The sequence below is a fragment of the Muntiacus reevesi genome, chromosome 1 (genome assembly GCF_963930625.1).
Source record: "Muntiacus reevesi chromosome 1, mMunRee1.1, whole genome shotgun sequence".
NCBI lineage: Eukaryota > Metazoa > Chordata > Mammalia > Artiodactyla > Cervidae > Muntiacus > Muntiacus reevesi.
This window is the reverse complement of record NC_089249.1, coordinates 57,256,884-57,273,917: the sequence shown is the minus strand read 5'-3', so window position 1 is coordinate 57,273,917 and position 17,034 is coordinate 57,256,884. Positions and strand designations below refer to the sequence as shown.

Sequence of the window (17,034 nt, the reverse complement as noted above, 5' to 3'; positions counted from 1 at the left end):
CAACCGCCCTCATCAGCTAAGTAGGCACGCCCCCTCCTTTGATGGACAGGCGAAGTCGCCAATGAGGCCCAGGGGAGGTCCCTTTGGCTCGCTGGGGGGCTTGCCGCCTCGGCTCTCCTCCGGCCCATTCAGGGGAGCCGAAGGTGCCGTGGGGGCGGGGCCCGACGCTCAGCAGCCAATGGGAAGAGCACAGCAGGCGCGGCGGGGGCGGGGCGTTCGGGGCTGGCGGCAGGAGCGGCCGCGGCTGGGTTAGGGCAGGGCCGGGGCAGCGCGGCTGCAGCCAGGGCGGGAGCCGAGGCCGGAGCGGGAGCCGGAGCCGGGGCTTGGAGACGCAGTCGCGGCCTGATCGGGGCGCGCCGAGTGTCGGGAGACGAGCGGCGGCCCAGGTGAGGGACGCGCCGCGACGGTTGGGGCTCCGCGGGGTGTGGGGGTTGGGGGGACGGACGCGGGGCGCTTGTTGGCAACCGGGCCCGCGCCCCGTCAGGCCGCGGCCGCGCTCGCGCCTAAGGGCAGCCTCTGGGACCGCGTCGCCCGCGCGCGAACTTCCTGTAGCTGAGGGAGCGGGGGGCGGGGTAGGGGTGTTGAGGGGCATCCGGGGGCGAGTCGCGGAGGGAGCTGGGGGTGGGGGAGCGGTGTTGAGGGGCGTCCGGGGGCGAGTCGCTGAGGGAGCGGGGGTTGGGGGACCGGTGTTGAACGGCGTCCGGGGGCCAGGGGAGCGCTGAAGTGGACGTCGAGGGGCCTCCGGAGGGCGCGCGGGGGCCGGGTTTCGAGATGGGGTGTGGGGTCTGGGCCGGGAGCGGGGGGTGCCACAGGGGAGCGGACCAGTCCTACTCGGCTCGGCTGAGACAGAAGTTGCGGAGCGGGACCCGTGGAGGTCAAAGTGCTGCTGCCGAAGCGGGATAGAAGACTCTCTGAGGGACTTAGCTAGGGGAGGCGGGGAAGTCGAGGGGTGCGGGGGTTCCCTGGGGTGAGGGGGGCTGTGGGGAGCGCAGGAGGAGGCGGCGGGCCGGTCGGCGTCACTTAGAAGGCAGGGCCGGGTCCTCGGGTGTCCTGGAGGGGAGGGGCGGCCAGAGCAGGCGGGACACTTATGCGGATGCGCTGGTTTAGGGGAGCTTTGATGACCGTCCTCCATTTCCTTCCTCCCCACCCTCCCAGTCCCTCACCCGCCTCTACATGGGGGGTGGGGGCGTGGGGTGCAAGCCCTTCTTTGTGATCAGGTCCTAGGGCTGGGGGACAGGCAGGAGAGAGGCTGGGGGCGTTTGCCCCGTTGGCCCAAGGAGTCTTCCCAGACCGTACTTTTTAGAAACGGGAGCTCCCTCCCTCCTCTGGGGTTTCCAGCCCGCTGGGGCATCCGGAGAGGCCTGGGATTGGAGAGGTAGTGATTTCTGCCGCTCCGTTTCAGCGGCCCTTTGGGTTTCAGCTTCCACCGGAGGAGGTTGGCTTTCTTTTCAGACAGAGTTGGTCAAGGGGAGCGAGCTCTCCTCGGGTCCCACACACAGCTGCAGCCTTCGAGGGTTGGGCGCCTGAGGGAAGATGGCCCCCAGGTGGGGTCTGTGCACCAGTCCCGGGTCTTCCCTTTCTCTCCTTTAGCCCAGTTGTCCTGGATTTCTGTGGTTAAGGAGGGTTGGCTGCTCTGAGTCTCCACGGCTACTCATTATGCTGTTTACCAAACACTCCCTGGCTGTCCTGATGAAAATCAGGAGGCCAGCTCAGAGATTTTAAACCTGGACTCCAAGTGGTGAGCTCACACCGGTTATCTCCTTTCTCTGCGGTTCCTTCGTCCCCAGTATTCCCAGTATGCTGAAGGATGGGCAGGTTGGAGCCCGGGCAAGGGAACCAAGCAGATGGTCTCTTTTGAATGCTGGCCTTCCCCTTCCTGCCTGAAATTTCTTATTCGACTTTAATCACCAGCCTGCCAGCAGTCGCCTCGTACAATCATTGAAGGGGAGCCACTGCAACTGGGATTTCTCTTGAGTCATGTGGGAAACAATAATCTGTGTGCAAGTGTGCACTTAAACTTCATTCTAGAGTTTCACAATCTCCTAGGTGAAGTTATGTTAGTTGAGATATGAGACCACTACATCAAAAACTTTTCTGTGCTGTGTTTTTCTCTTGACAATTGTCTGAGAGCTTTAAAGAAACTGGCCATGAGATTGATGATATTTATTACGTGGGAAAGGAATGAAGCACAGAAGAACAGATGAGAGATTAGGTCTGTACTCCGAATTCACTTTTTGGGAGAAGAATGAAAACTCATTTGAATGGAAATGTCATTCTTAACTCACACTGTTGGGGAACTGGAACTGTATTATTTTTAGCCCTCAGTGTGTAAGATATAGGTCATAAGATTTAAATAATCTAAAAGTAGGTATGTATAAAAAGCAATACCTGGGTTTTGAACACAGCTTGTTGCTGAAACATATAGCTAGCTTTCCCCAGCCCTGGATGCCCAGTCCAGATTTCTGATGGCCAGGTATTTTCTGGGGTGGGAGCTGAGGGCATTTGTCTTTAAATTTTCTCATTTGTTTATCCACTTGGAAGTCTGTTCAGACGAGTTAAGGGCCTCATGCTCAGGTTTCCTTCCTCTGACTGGGTCACGGTTGAGTCCAGGATGTTATGGAATATCAAAAAGATGGCACAGATTCCTTAATAATAGTAAGAGCAGCTTGTGTTTAGAGATCATGATAGCTTTTACCAAGTGCTCTCTGGCCGCCCTCACCTGGACCTCTCATCTGACTCGGGCCTGCCTTATCTGCCATCGGATTGTGCTGGTGACTTTGTCAAGGCCACCCTGTAGATTATTTGGGTAATGGCCACATTCATGTGAGCGATGGTGCTGGCACCCTTTTTTCCCCCCACCCAATTAAGATTGTTTGGAAGTGCAGCCGCATACCTGAAGGCAGCACAGCAGTGCCTTTGTTAGGAAGTCAGTTTGCATTCCATGCGTAGAGACCTTTCTTTATGGCCCTGGCTGGGATCCTTCACACACCTGAAGGCATGTCAGTGCCTGAAATCTGATTGCTGCTGGGCTCAGTTCTGTCCCTGGGATGGCCGTGTAGGAGTTCCTTCAGATTTTTGTATTCAAATGATTGTGCTTTGCCGACTGGAGATGATCTTTAAAGAAGAACTCAAAACATTCTGTGCAATGCAACATTCCTGGCATACATGTAGTTCCAAAGGTAACTATTTCAGGGACAATGGCCATCTAAGAGCACAAGCTTAAGTATTTTGATTAAAGACACAACATGACAAAAATGCGTTACTTTAGTATATTATCTTGCATTTATTCCCATGATTGTATGTTTATCTGTTTGCTTGGTAAAACCGAGCATCATGGATTCTAGTTTTCTTGTTTCCTAGAGTAAAAGCTTTAGTTTCAATATTAAAATGTCATTTGAGAGTGTCCTGGCATTAGGGACTGAAAGAACAAGATATAAGGGTGTAGAAATGAATAAAATGCTGTCTCAGTGATCAAAGGCCTCACAAGAAGCCTTAAGGAAAATGAAAGGAGGGAAATTTTGCTATAACTTTAGAAAGAACATATGCAGTGGTTTGTGTAATATTAATGTGCTCTATGGTTATATGAGATTTATGTGACTTTTTTCCTCCTTGGAATGTGGGGGTGTAGAGTGGGGTTGTAGACTGTACATGGAGACTAGGAGCCCTGGGCTCAGTCCAGCCTTTTCCTGACTAGTCCTGAGCCCAGGACAGCCACAGACCTTAGGGTCTCAGTTTTTATGTTTGTAAAAGGAGAGCCTGAGAGATTCTTAACCGTTTGAGAAACTGATAATAAGTACAGACTTCTTCCCAGAAAGCACACCTATGGACAGCATCGGAGTCCTGGACCCCAGATTAGGATCTCCTGGATCATCTCCTCTAAGCTCGCTCTCACCTTTGATATTCTATAATTCTATTTTCCTGGTCATCTTTGAGCTAATAATAATAATGCCTCGTATTTATGGAAGACACATTCCAGAGCATTTTCAACTCTCTCTTTTTCTTTTAATCCCCCAAACATTTCTGAGTAGTGTGGGTGGTGATGGATACTCCTTCTTAGGATAGGTGTATTCTTCTCCCCTAGAGAGAGGGGTACCAGGCCTGGCCACCACTTTGGTAGGATTACACAGCCAGCAGCCTGTCCTGGGACCAGAGTCAGGGCTCCTGATTGCCATCCTGGGGTTTTTCCATTAGGTTTAGCTTCCTTGGTGGTTGTCATTATGAGTTATGTTTGGCAGTGTAAATATCTCAGAATGTGTCACTTACAGAGGAAATATTTGTTCATCTGCTGAAAGGACTGGGTTGTTTTTTTTTTTTTTTTTTTTTTTTTTGGTCTGAATTTGGATCACTAAACACCTTTCTTGACTGTCAAAAGGTTACTTATTATGTTTTTGTTATTTTTTTTTTATGCCATACTTTTCACTGGGAAATGTTTGTAGGACTTGAGTGTTTTGAGCATACTTGTTTCATGTTTATTGATTAAAGCGTACATTGAAATGATTACTTTCCAGTTGCATGGCACTTGAGAACTTGTGAAATAAATGTTAAGAGAAAATTCCTAACATTTGACTTGTTCTGGCAAATATGTCCTCATAGATGAGACTTTTGCGCCTCCCTAAGCCCAGAGCCACTGGGTGGGTGGGTAGAGGGGGGGTGGGGAGGGTGTTTGAGAGTCAGGTGTGGATTGTGCCAACCACCATGACCATTCAAAAGTGGCTTCCTGTGGCCCTCTGGCCAGATTCTGAGTATTTTAGGGACTTTCTTTTTTTTTTAGTTTATTAACAGAGTACAAAGTATCAGCTATGTAAAGAAGTTGTGTATACAAAAGTATACTAAACTATAAAGCCTCACAGATATTAAGTGGTTTATTACTGATGAAAAGACTCATCATAATGAAGATGTGTTGAAGAATCAGACTTGGAGGAAATAGGATGGTCTATAGTACATACCTCTCAAATGTAGTATACATATGTGTTTTGTTACATCTGATACCTGTAAGGAGACTGGCCAACTCTCCAGGCATGGAAAAGGGTTATTTGCTCATTTCACAGTGCATTTCTTTAGAATACGGGAGAGAACGAGGCTGACATGGACAGACTCACTGAAGTCCAACATAAAGCCTGAGGTCATGTGTCAGCTTCCTGGGAATTGCTCGCAAGAGGCAGTGGTGAGGTGAGGCTGTCAGAGGGCAAGGCTGGTGATGAAGGGTAAATTCCAGGCAGCAGAGGTGGCATCCAGTTAACTATACTGCCTGCTGTGAACTCTGCTAGTTTTTATGGGCCCTCCTCTGACCTCGGTCAGGAAGATCCCCTGGAGAAGGGAAATGGCAACCAGCTCCAGTACTCTTGCTTGGAAAATCCCATGGACAGAGGAGCCTGGTGTGTTACAGTCCACAGGGTCACAAAGAGTCGGACACAACTGAGCAACTGAGCGCATGCACGCTATGATGCACACACACACACTGTGGCCAGGAAACTTGCATTCTGTTGGCTCTTTTCTTCCAGAGGCCAGTCTGTGATTTAAATATTGATAGAGTAGCAGAGTTGTTGGTAGTGAGCTGGGGAACTCCATTAGGCTGCTATGTCAAAGTTCCTGCTTTTTATTTAAATTTCATTTCCTGAGCTGTTTGAAGGGAGTGTGCACTGATGAGGGGAGTGTGCAAGGTGGGTTGAAGGGAGCCTTCCTGGCCACTGTGTGTGCGGTGCCCCTGATGCTTGGCTCTACTGGCAGTCCTAGGATACTGAGATTCAGGTGACTCTTGGTCAGGAGTGAGCTTAGAAGCGATCCTATCTTTGTGACAGTAGCAGATGGGAGTATGTACAAAGGGGGGCAGACAGGAGGGTGGATCTGACTGCCTTCAGGACACTGCAGAGAGCTTACCTTCAGGGAGGTGACCTTGCAGTGGTTTTGCCACTCTCCAGGCGGACAATGACTGGAAGGAGAGTCCCAGGCAGAAGTATGGAGTTGTAAAGAATGTGGAGGTGTGAGAGGGGCCCCCGAGGGTGGGCAGGCTTCAGATAGTGTGACCTGTCTTGTAGGCCAGGCAAGGCTTTGGGCCTCCTTCTGGAGGATGGAGGAGCCATTTTGGGGTAGCAGACATAGCAGGTTGAAGCTTTGCACAGGAGTGAGACTTCAGGCGAGAAGTCAGGGATGCAGATGTGGGGGGTGGTGTTTCAAGTGGCTCATTTTAACAAAAGTCACTTATGTCCTGGAGGCTCAGGGATTTCTGTGGAAGTTCTCAGGAAGCAGTGCTAATCTCTAATGAGAGGGGTTTCCACAGTGGGGTTGGCCTCAGTCTTGACTCAGTTTCTTTGCCTGTATTTATGTTGGTAATTCAGCAGCTGCCTGGGTTCTGCTTCTCTTTTCATATGGCTTATGCTCCCAGATCCATGCAGTTAGTGTGTACCTTTCACTGCCAGTTCCTGCAAAAAAAAGAAAAAGAAAAGAAAAAGCAATATTGCAGTAGATATAGCAGGTAGCATGGCTTCAGAGCCACAGAGCCCTGGGTTTGAGTTCCGGCTCCACTACTAGGCAATTTCCTTGGCCAAATGCTTCAACATCTCCCAAACCAGGGAGCCCCTCCTTGTATGACTTGAGGAGGGCAATGTGTGGGAATGGACTGTAGACCCTGAGCTCAGCACCTGTGCCTGGTCTGTGGTGCCAACCCAGTACCATTAGTATCCCTCGAAGTGCAGTGCCTACTGAGTGACTTGGCTAATTAAGAGAAAACACACCTTTAAAGGTCTCAAACTGATGTTACACTATCCAATTCTACTGAATATCCTAAGATGCATTATTCTTTTCTCAGCCTAAGTCCGTTCAGTATACTCAGACCTTTCCTTGGTGACTCAGGGTCACAGGGATGCTGTTGAGGTGGTGGATGTGGATGAGGCTTCCAATCTTGCTTGGAATGCCCTCCCATCCTGCCACTTACAAGGCCTGTCTTGTCTCTTCTCTTCCTCCAAGCTTCTCTCTGATTCTGTCCCCTTGGTTGGGGTGAAGGCCTGAAGGAGATCTTATCCTCCCTGGATTTTGAGGGTATCCCTGCCTTGTTTCCATCTGGGCTGGTGATTCTGTGCTTGAGTTGAGTGTTACATAGGCTTTTAGAAAGTCTGACCTTTGGTGTTGTGACTGGCTTTAGCGACTCAGAGTTGGAAGGGACCCTGTTTGATGGTGACAATAGCTCCTACTCAGGTAATGAAAAATATAAAGACTTGAAAAAGCAAATTGTAAAGTAATAGGTACATTCATCACATGTGTAAAATATTAAAACAATATACAGTGACTATAGTTAAGGTTGTAGAATAATGGAAAGTTTCTTCTTGATTTCCACATGGTTACATTGCCTTTTTACTTTAAAAATTAATATTTAAGCAATAAGTTGACTCTATAATTAAAATAACAGTTTGGTTTCATAGGCATTTTCAGTTTACCAGGAATCTTCCCATAGTCCTCATTTTGTTTTCAAAACAGCCTTGTTGGTCTGCTCCCCTCTTCATTTTCCAGAGGAAGATAAGAGGGAGGTCTGGAGGGTCAGTGGTTTTGCCTGAGGCTGGCCAGCCAGGACCCCATGTGGGCCTCAGCTTGAGTCCATAGTTCTTAGAGAGCCCAGTTATGGGGGGTCTCTGCTGCGACCTGCAGGGTGGTCTTTAACATAGAGAATAAACTGTGGCTAGTGCTTTGACGTTTCCTACTGAATACATGAGATTTTATTATTGTAAAGTGATACCCAAGCCATAGTTTGTGAATATTTTCATATTTTAAACAATGCTTGTGTTTCATAGTATCCAATTATGTTGTCGCCAACTAAGTGTGCCAAGTGTGAGCTGTGGTCTTCAGAACCACAGAGCAGGCTCCACAGCCCATGTAGACCTCCAGGCCTGCTATTAATGGGTTCTGTAGCTGGCTGATTGCTGGAGGAGGGAGAGGGCCTACCTGGGTGCTGTTTAGCTGTGACATGATGATGCTTTAATTATCGAAGTGATTGTGCCCTCTGCACCAGTGCAGGTGTCATCAGCTAAGGAGCCTGGCAGCCAGTGAAGAGGGCAGAGCAGAGGCCGGGCATTGCCGTCTGGGACAGGCCTCTGGATGTGAGGGCTCGTGGGGGACCCTACAGGAAGCTTTATGCTCTGGCTCATTCAGTTTTTGCTTCAGATGGAGTTAACTCCACTTTACACAAGAGTAAACCAAAACTCTGAGAGATGAAGTGACCTTCACAGGGTCACCAGCAGAGCTGGCCCTCAGCCGGACTCTGAAGCCACGTTTATCTGCTGTCTTGAATAGGTGCATTCTGAGTCACTTGTCCTCAAATATGAAAAAAATCTGTAAGTTAATCTTCCTTCCCCACCCCTCGGAAACACAGAAAAGAGGCAAGTTATGTGGTCTTTTGTTTAAGACTGGATCTCTGCCTACAACTAACTTGATAAAGATAATCCAAGAGTTTGCACTAATGTATGCAGTGGGGAGATACTGAATAAAGGGAGAGGCTTTTAAACAGCTGAGCTGGGACTTCAGAGATCCTGGCTTTGGTGGGAGTGCTCTTGCCTCGCCTTCCACTAGCTGCTTTCTAAAATGGTGCTGTATGAGATTGAAAAAGCACTCACTTAGGGGAGAAGAAATTATATTTCTGCAAAGTGTCCATTTGCACTACACTTCGTAAAATTGCAGAAGTGCTCATGTTTCATTGACGTGAGAGCAAAGGAAGATCATCTGTACAGGTAAATTACAGCAGATGTTTGTTTTTATGCTTGTAAATATCAGTCACTTTTATGTCAAAAGACTTTCTTTGCTTTCTGGTCTTTTAAAAATTGAAGGCACAACATAGAAAATAGAGTTCTTTTGAATAAAGAACTCTTTGTGTTCTACTTTCCATATGCTTTGCGGTTTAAAGTTATCTTAGAAGCAGCAGCTGCACCTACTAACTGACTGCTTTGTTTCAAGCTTCAGAAGAGGCTGGAGAGCTGCATTGCCCCTGTCTGTCCTCACAGAGATACTTGAGACTCCCAGGTTACCAGTCTGAACATGAGAGTACTGAAGGTAGTGAGACCATGTGCTGAACTCAAGGTCCCCAGGGCTGTAGACAGGGGAGAGAGTTTGAAGCCTGCACTGGCTACATTGTGTTGAGGGTGAGAAAGATTCCTGGTAAACTGAAAATTTCCAGGTGGCTCAGTGGTAAAGAATTTGCCTGCAATGCAGGAGATACAGGTTTGATTCCTGGGTTGGGAAGATCCCCTGAGGAGGAAATGGCAACCTACTGCAGTATTTCTTGCTAGGAAAATCCCATGGACAGAGGAGCCTGGCAGGCTACAGTCCATAGAGTCTCAAAGAGTAGGACATGACTGAGCGCACACACCTACCGCCTGGCTACAAGTCCCTGTCTCTCCTCATCAGTCTACACTGTTACAGTTGTGTTATTCAGAGTCCCTTAAATATTTTATCAAATATTTTTCCATGTTATTATCATTGTTCTTAAAAAGATTTTTAATGGTTGTGTAAGCCTGTTAATGTAATGAGATTAAAACATTCCCTTGATAATGGACATTTTAGGTTATTTCCACTTTTATTTTTGCTTTATTGTAGATGCATTTGCAGTTGACAATTTCATTTTTCTTTTTTCATTTGTATAATTAGTTCCTGGATATAAATTCCCAGAACTAGAATTCTTGGATTAAAGGATATGAACATCTTAGAGTATTTTGAAAGCCTGCTCTGTCACTTCTGGGTTTATAGTTCTGATTTTTTTAAGAGAAAAAAATGGAGATTTTTTTTTTTTCTCTTTAAATTACTTTGGCCTTTAGAACTTTCAAGTATCTGTGAGATAAACTTTTGTGAGGTTTTCTTAAATGAGTCATATTTCCTCCCAACTTTCTTGATATAATTTTACTTGAATGAGATGTTTTACTTCATAAGCAAGAAGCAGTCTTTGAAAAAGTCCTTACTACTTTCTTTATTAATCACCTGAGCTAATGTTCTGCATTCCTTCAGTGGTAAATATTTGTGATTGCATTCCTTTATCAATTCAGCTGTCATGATCCTCTGAACCAGGGTCTGACTCAGAATTTATTCTTGTTTACTTTTCCTCACTTGTAATATGCATATTGGGAAAGACCATGCAAGATTGTTTCTGCTGATGTCATCTCCACCAGGACAGCCTGGGGGATCTCGCCATCCTTTGGATTTCTCCAGTGTAGCTCTAAGGGACTTTCCTATCTCTGCCATTACTAGAGGCAAACATTGCAGAGAAGTACTGGGACATTTATACTGTGGGTGTTTACTCTTTTTCTTTCTTTCTTTCTGGCTTGTTTGTTTTTCCCTTCTGAAGTCACCTGTCCGTTACCATGGATTGGCTTGCTTTTTCACATTCCACTGTTCTTTGGTGTTCACCTGCAGATTGAGCGGAGTCCTTTCTTTCCTGGTGGCTCATTTCTCAGGGTCTGCAAAGGAAAAACTGCTCAGCAGGGACAGGAGGGGCCCGGGTGGGGAGCAGTGGCCAGGCCTCAGCCCTCACCCTTGGGTCCCCGCCCCTGGATGCCTGCTGCTGTTTCCTCTTTAGTTCTCTGGCCTCGACCTGGGCAAAAACTCCTCTTTTCTTGGTTCCTCTTATCCTATCTAAGCAAGTTTGATGTTCACAACACAACGAAACATCACAGGAAATAATCACAAACTACACGGAAGCATGACAAGAGCTTTGTTTCTCAGGCCCAGGTGAGTTTTCGATGCCAGTGCTGTGGGTCTGTCTGACTGTATTGGCTCAGCTAGTGCTGCCTAGCTTCCTGCTTCCTTTTCCCACCTGTTAATTCTGTCAGTAAACCCAAATTTTAGAGTAATGCTTTGTTCTGTGCTTGGTAGTCTGTGTTTTTATTACACACATGGAAATTGTACTTTGCCCTGGTTTCCGCAGATGCCTAAACATGTCTGGTGGCTGTTGCCTGGTCAGCTGGCTGAGCTGTGGTTTCTGTGTAAGGTGAAGGCACTGGTAGTGGCTGGATGGAAGCCCTAAGGCTTCCTATGGCTTCTCAGCCAAGCTAAATGGTAACCACCAAGCCCCAGAGGTACACGGTCATAACTTCCCTTTGTCCTTTCCACATTTCCTGTTTTATTTCTTGAGAAAACTCTGCCCAACTGCCCCAGCATGGCAGGGAGTGGCATGGAATGGAATGGGGTGACTTTGTTTCAGGGCATGGACCTTTGGACCATGAGGCATGATTCCTCAGCAGCCCTTAGCCCCAGCTTTATTCTGAGTTGGACAGGTTGCACATTGTTCCATCAAGTTTCTTCTGCTTTTTAGAACTGGTGCAGGTGACTGGAGCCCAGAGCTAGGCCTTACCTGACAGTCTCACAGGAAAGGGGCCTTAAAGTGGGGCCAGAGCTGGTAGTCCGGCCATGCAGAGGTCATGGAAAAAAATTGATTGGATGATTGGAGTGCTGCAGTATGCCTCCTTTTATGAAAATGTAGTGAAGTAGTTGGTACAGTAAATTCCAGACTTTTGGCATTTTGCCTTTTAGATTTCTTTCTTTCTTTCTTGGTCTTGCAGGTATAGGTCTGAAGTTGCTTAGTTGGGACTGAACTGGGCTGTTTCATTACCTCCCTTTAAAGCTCAGACAAATTTGTTTCCATAATTAGAGCAAATATCCAGAATTGCTATTTTGGACCTGTGCTAGTTTGTCTACAACTTCCACAGGGAACTTGCAGGTTCCTGAAATTTAGAAATAGCTAAAAATAGCATGCCCTCTTAACTTATAAGTAAAAAGGTAGGGAGAAAACCCCTCAAACCTTTAAATCCTTTCCTTACAAAAACTTAATGTTAGTGGTGTGACTGGAAGAGGGGGAGGCCCACTCTCAAGAGGCAAACTCTGTCAGCAGCCCTGCCCCGCCCTGAACTCCTGCGGAGTGGGTAAGAGGAAGGAGCTTTCCCTCCTTGGGGTGTAGGTGGAAGATTCCAGTATCCAGAGGTTGTGAAGCACTGCTCCCGGTCCCTCTGCAGGCTCCTGCTGTTGATGGGGGCCTGACTTTTCATCTCAGTTGCTCTCTGCTGTAAGAGGGCCTTCTTGGAGCAGTGGGACAAGCCCTGCTGAGTAGTGGTCGTGGGTCAGCCCAGTGTTCTGTGCTGCAGGTGTATGTCATGAGTTTATTGCCCGGGCTTGAATCCCAGTTCTGCAGTTTATTGTGGGTCCTTGGGCAAGTTCCCGATCTTTCTGTGCCTCAGTTACCTCACTTCTAAAATGGGCATAATGATAGGATTGTTGTGAAGGCAGGATGAATAAGCATGTGTTGTGTCCTTGACTGGGACAGTGCTGCACTTTGAGAGCCCCGTTTGGTGTGGCCATTGCGTGCCTCTAAGCCTCCCAACCGTCCTGCCATGTGACTCTTTGATTCTCGCTTTGCAGTTGAGGAAAGAGGCTCACAGAAGCTGAATAACTCCTCAGACCCAGATCTGCCTTAAAGGTCTCGCTTCAGCGCATTGGTGGTTCCCCACAGGGACCCTGGTTCTCCAGGACATTAGAGAGTGATTACAAAAGACTTTACCCACCAGGTGTACTTTGCAGATGGATTTTTTTTTTTTTAAACTGTCCTTGTACACACACAAAGACACAGACGCACAAAACATTTATATGTTACTGTATAAAAATGATGCTGTGATTATGATTAATAAAATACCAGTTCATTTTAAAGCTTGAATTTATTATAGTCTTTTTGTTATCTTGAGTTCCTGAATGATTGGATCAAAAAGTACTATCATTTAGGAATCTCAGGACCTTGTTAGTCTTAAAACAAAGCATCCTTTTGTGGGGAGAATTCAGTAGCTATCTATTGTTGCCCTTTTCTTGCCCTGTATCTTCATGTATGTCCTTCTGTATATCTGCCATCTGCATGTGTTCTCAAGGACCACTGGGCTTAAAACTAAGCATTCAAAAAACAAAGATCATGGCATCTAGTCCCATCACTTCATGGCAGATATATGCGGAAACAGTGGAAACGGTGGCAGATTTTATTTTCCTGGGCTCCAGTATCACTGCAGATGGTGACAGCAGCCACAAAATTAAAAGACACTTGCTCCTTGGAAGAAAAGCTATGACCAACCTAGATTGCATATTAAAAAGCAGAGACATTACTTTGCTGACAAAGGTCCATCAAGTCAAAGCTATGGTTTTTCCAGTAGTCATGTATGGATGTGAGAGTTGGACCATAAAGAAGGCTGAATGCCAAAGAATTAATGCTTTTGAACTGTGGTGTTGGAGAAGACTCTTGAGAGTCCCTTGGACTGCAAGGAGATCAAACCAGTCCATCCTAAAGGAGATCAGTCCTGAATATTAGTTGGAAGGACTGATGCCGAAGCTGAAGCTCCAATCCTTTGGCCACCTGATGCCAAGAACTGACTCTTAGAAAAGACCCTGATGCTGGGAAAGATTGAAGGCAGGAGGTGAAGGGGACGACAGAGGATGAGATGGTTGGATAGCATCACTGACTCGATGGACATGAGTTTGAGTAAACTCTGGGAATTGGTGATGGTCAGGGAAGCCTGGCATGTTACAGCCCATGGGATTGCAAAGAGTCGGGCACGACTGAGCGACTGAACAGCAACTATATCTATATCTATATCTATACAATTCAATGAATTCCTGCTCCTTCCTCTGAGACTCTAGTTTGCAGAATACATTCCTAAACCCAAACCATGGACTTAAAGGCTTGGGCCTGCCCCCGGTGAAGCTGCCTATTGCATGGTAGCTGCCCTTGTCTCTTCTAGGAGAGCCCTCCTCTTTGTTAGATTTTGCTCTGTAATTTTACTGCCTTACTCACCTAACCTTAGTCATTAGTGTTCTGATATATGTGCTTGAACCTCAGCACTATGATTTTTGACCTGTATTTGGGTCTCAGATCTCCTTCAGAATTTCATGAAAATAGATTCCATGCCATCTTTCCACCCCACTAAGGGGCCCAGACATTTTTTTGCATGCAATTCCAAGAGATACCTAAGTCCCCATTCATTTTTTGAACAAATAGTTGAACTTCTGTCATGTGCAGGGCACAGTTCTAGGCTCTGGGGGTCACAGCAGAAACTCAGTAGGCCAAGGCCTAACATTTTAGTTGGGGGAGACAGAAAGTGGTTAGACAACTCGTGTCCCATACGGAGGGAAGGCCGGCCTTGGGGACTGGAGCCTTCGGGCCTCATCCCCCCTGCTTAGGGCTAGGCTCTTTGCCAATCTCCCTGTTCCCTTTTGCCCTCCTGAACTGGTTTTTGAGGTTATCATCATTGTCATAGAGATTTTAGAAGATTTAACATTTATTGAGGCTTATTTTGTGCCAGGTACTATACCTTTCCATGCATGATTATACTTATTCTTGTGACAACTTTGTTTTGAGGTGGAAAACTGGCCTTCAGAGAGGTTAAGTGACAGGTCTGATAGCTAGGAAGTATGGTGCTTATGATCAATGTGCAGCTTAGGATTGTGGAATTCAGCAAGCCAGGCTTGAGGACTTCATCAGAGATGGCAACCAAAAATTTAATGTGACCATTTTGCCCTGAACATGTCCATTCTCTGACTGGTTCCTTTAGTAGTCAGAGATTTAATTTTTACCTGACTGTCACATCAAATTGCCTTGCTCAAGGATGGAAACATGAGTGGAACATGCTTGCAGGCCTCTACATCGTGGGCATTATAGACACTTGGAGTTACCAAATACACACACACACACACACACACACACACACACACACACAAACACTCCCTCTCTCTCTCTCTCTCTCTTACTGTTAGAAAAATTACATAATTCCACCAGTCCCAAATAATTGCCTCATGAGTGACTTTTGAAATGCTTGTTATTTGGTACTTGGCTGAAGAGATTTATATGCACACTGTTTTTTCCACAGGAGACAGTTGTTGTCTTGTTTCAATTTTTAAGGCACTACCCAATGAACAGACTTAACTTCCTGAAAAGTTGCTTTGAAAAACTTTGTGTCCTCTGCAGAGGGTGGAATAAAACAGGGTTTGTGCTCTTGACTCAGCTCCTGACATAACAGAATCATTATTCTGCCTGGAAGTTTGCAAGCTGTCATTGCCCTGGCATTAGCAGCTGTTAGTTCCTTAAATATTTGCATTTAATAGCTTCATATCTCAGCTTTCTTCTACAACTTGCTGTAACTTCATGTCATACGCAAAACTGCACCTTTGGAGTTATTTTGAAACATGACTAAGTGCTAGGGTGAAGTTTCTCTATAGCCGTCTCATGTCATGGAGAAACAGCTGGACTGTGGGTCTGGCTCAGTGTTACTTAAATGCTGCAGTGTCCAGCCATTCTTCCTGGGATTTTTGGGTCCGGAAAAGCCCTGAGGCTCGCAGAGGGAAATTGTCTCTATGTTATCTGACCAAGGGGTACTTGTTGGAAGTCCAGTCCTAAGAGAGTCCAGAAGGTATTCTAAGTGGAGCTTCCAGTCTAAAGGGTGAGGCAGGATTGGAGGAGTCTAGGTTTGAAGGCCCAATAGAATGGAGATTGGGGAGTGAGGGGTAGGGTGGTGGAAAAGAGAACCTGTAGGATTTCTGAGCAGGGTGGGATGGACAAAGCAGCTGTTGTGGCTTCTTTCCTTGGCTTCCTCTTCTCAACCGTGCACAGGGACAGAGGCCCGGAATTCCCTGTCCCAGTGACCCCAGCGTGATTTCGAGATGTGTTTGGGCCTCTTCCCGGGCTGTGTTCCACAAAAGGTGGACAGTGCCATCGTGGACACACGCCTCAGACTGAGAGGTGGCCAAATGGTGGCTGTGTACAGGGTGTGTACGTGTAGATGGGGCTGGGGTGCCCCACGAGTACACGGGCTCCTTGTGGTATAGGACCCTCACTGTTGTGGATTCATTGTGTATTTGACTTCTGGAAATGACAAAGTCCGTGCTTAATTATTGAATGTGCTTGTCCCACACCATCTCTGCTGCTTATGGCAATATGCAGAGCTTGAAGGTGTCCCTCCCTGTCTGACAGTTGGGACTTGGGGAGGTGGATTCAATATCAGGCCTGTTTCCTACTCAGTCCTTCTTAGCGTTAATCCAGCCACACCAGAGGAGGACTGCCTGCACTGTGCCATTTACACAAAACCTGCTTCTCAGGCTTAGCTGATGGAGGTCTTTGGGATTTTGTTAGCATTCTGGCACAGTGTCAGAAGGATTCCAGTCTACATCATGGTCTTTTTTTTTTCATCATGGTCTTTTTTAGAGCTCACATTTTGTTTCCTCTCTAGCTTGGAAGATTCAGTAAATAGCTTTAATCCTGTCATATAGAACTTTAATTTGCAGCAAAGCATAGATACTCTGGCTCAGGGGTAAATAGCTCTTCTAGAAACAAGTCAGTTCACTTCGGCAGCAGCAAAGCACATTTACAGGAACCTTTTCGGGCACGTTCTTGTGCCTTCTTGTTCTCTGAGAGGGGAGGGACACTGTGTCTCAGTCACTTGCCCAAGCTGCAGTGTCGCCCAGTACCTGTGACCGTCCTGGGACTGCTGGGGCTGAAGTGCTCCTTGGGTTGGACATGGGGGTGAGCGTGGGGCCTGCCTGAGGACTGTGGAGCCTTCAATGTGTCCCAGCCCAGAGAGTCACAAGAGCTGGTCTGAAACCGTGTCCTCACCAAAGAGAAAAAAATAAAGGCTTGGTAGTTTTTCTACGATAAGGTTAGCAACTGCCTTTTCTTGGGAAGGAGTCTTTTGATATAAGATTGTGACCTTTGTATCTTTTAGTTTGAAAATGTCTTTCTTTTGGTGTTGGTGATATGAACTGGTAGTTTTTTAAAGAGTATACTTGACAAAATAAAGTTAACAGCCTTCTGTAATTTGCCTCCAGAAGTCTATAAGGGATTTTGGTATAACTCGGACAATCAGTTGCACATAGTAAAGTATACGGTGTGATGAGGTTTGACACGTGAGCATGTCCGTTAAACCATCACTGCACACAAGATAATGAACATGTCTGTCACCCCCCAAAGTTTCCCTGAGCTCCTATAGCCCCTTCCACCTCACTCCTCCCAGGTGGCTGTTGGGCTGCTTTCTGTCACTGCAG

At 46.8% G+C, this 17,034-nt stretch overlaps 1 protein-coding gene across 1 annotated transcript in view; it reads left to right on the top strand.

The window, feature by feature from the left end:
* Positions 1 to 234: 234 nt before the first annotated feature.
* Positions 235 to 17,034, top strand: part of PACSIN2 (protein kinase C and casein kinase substrate in neurons 2) — a 108,584-nt gene continuing 91,784 nt past the window's right edge. Inside the window, exon 1 of the mRNA XM_065945071.1 lies at positions 235 to 386. The gene's annotated coding sequence lies outside the window, so the exon portion shown is untranslated. The remainder of the gene's footprint in view (positions 387 to 17,034) is intronic.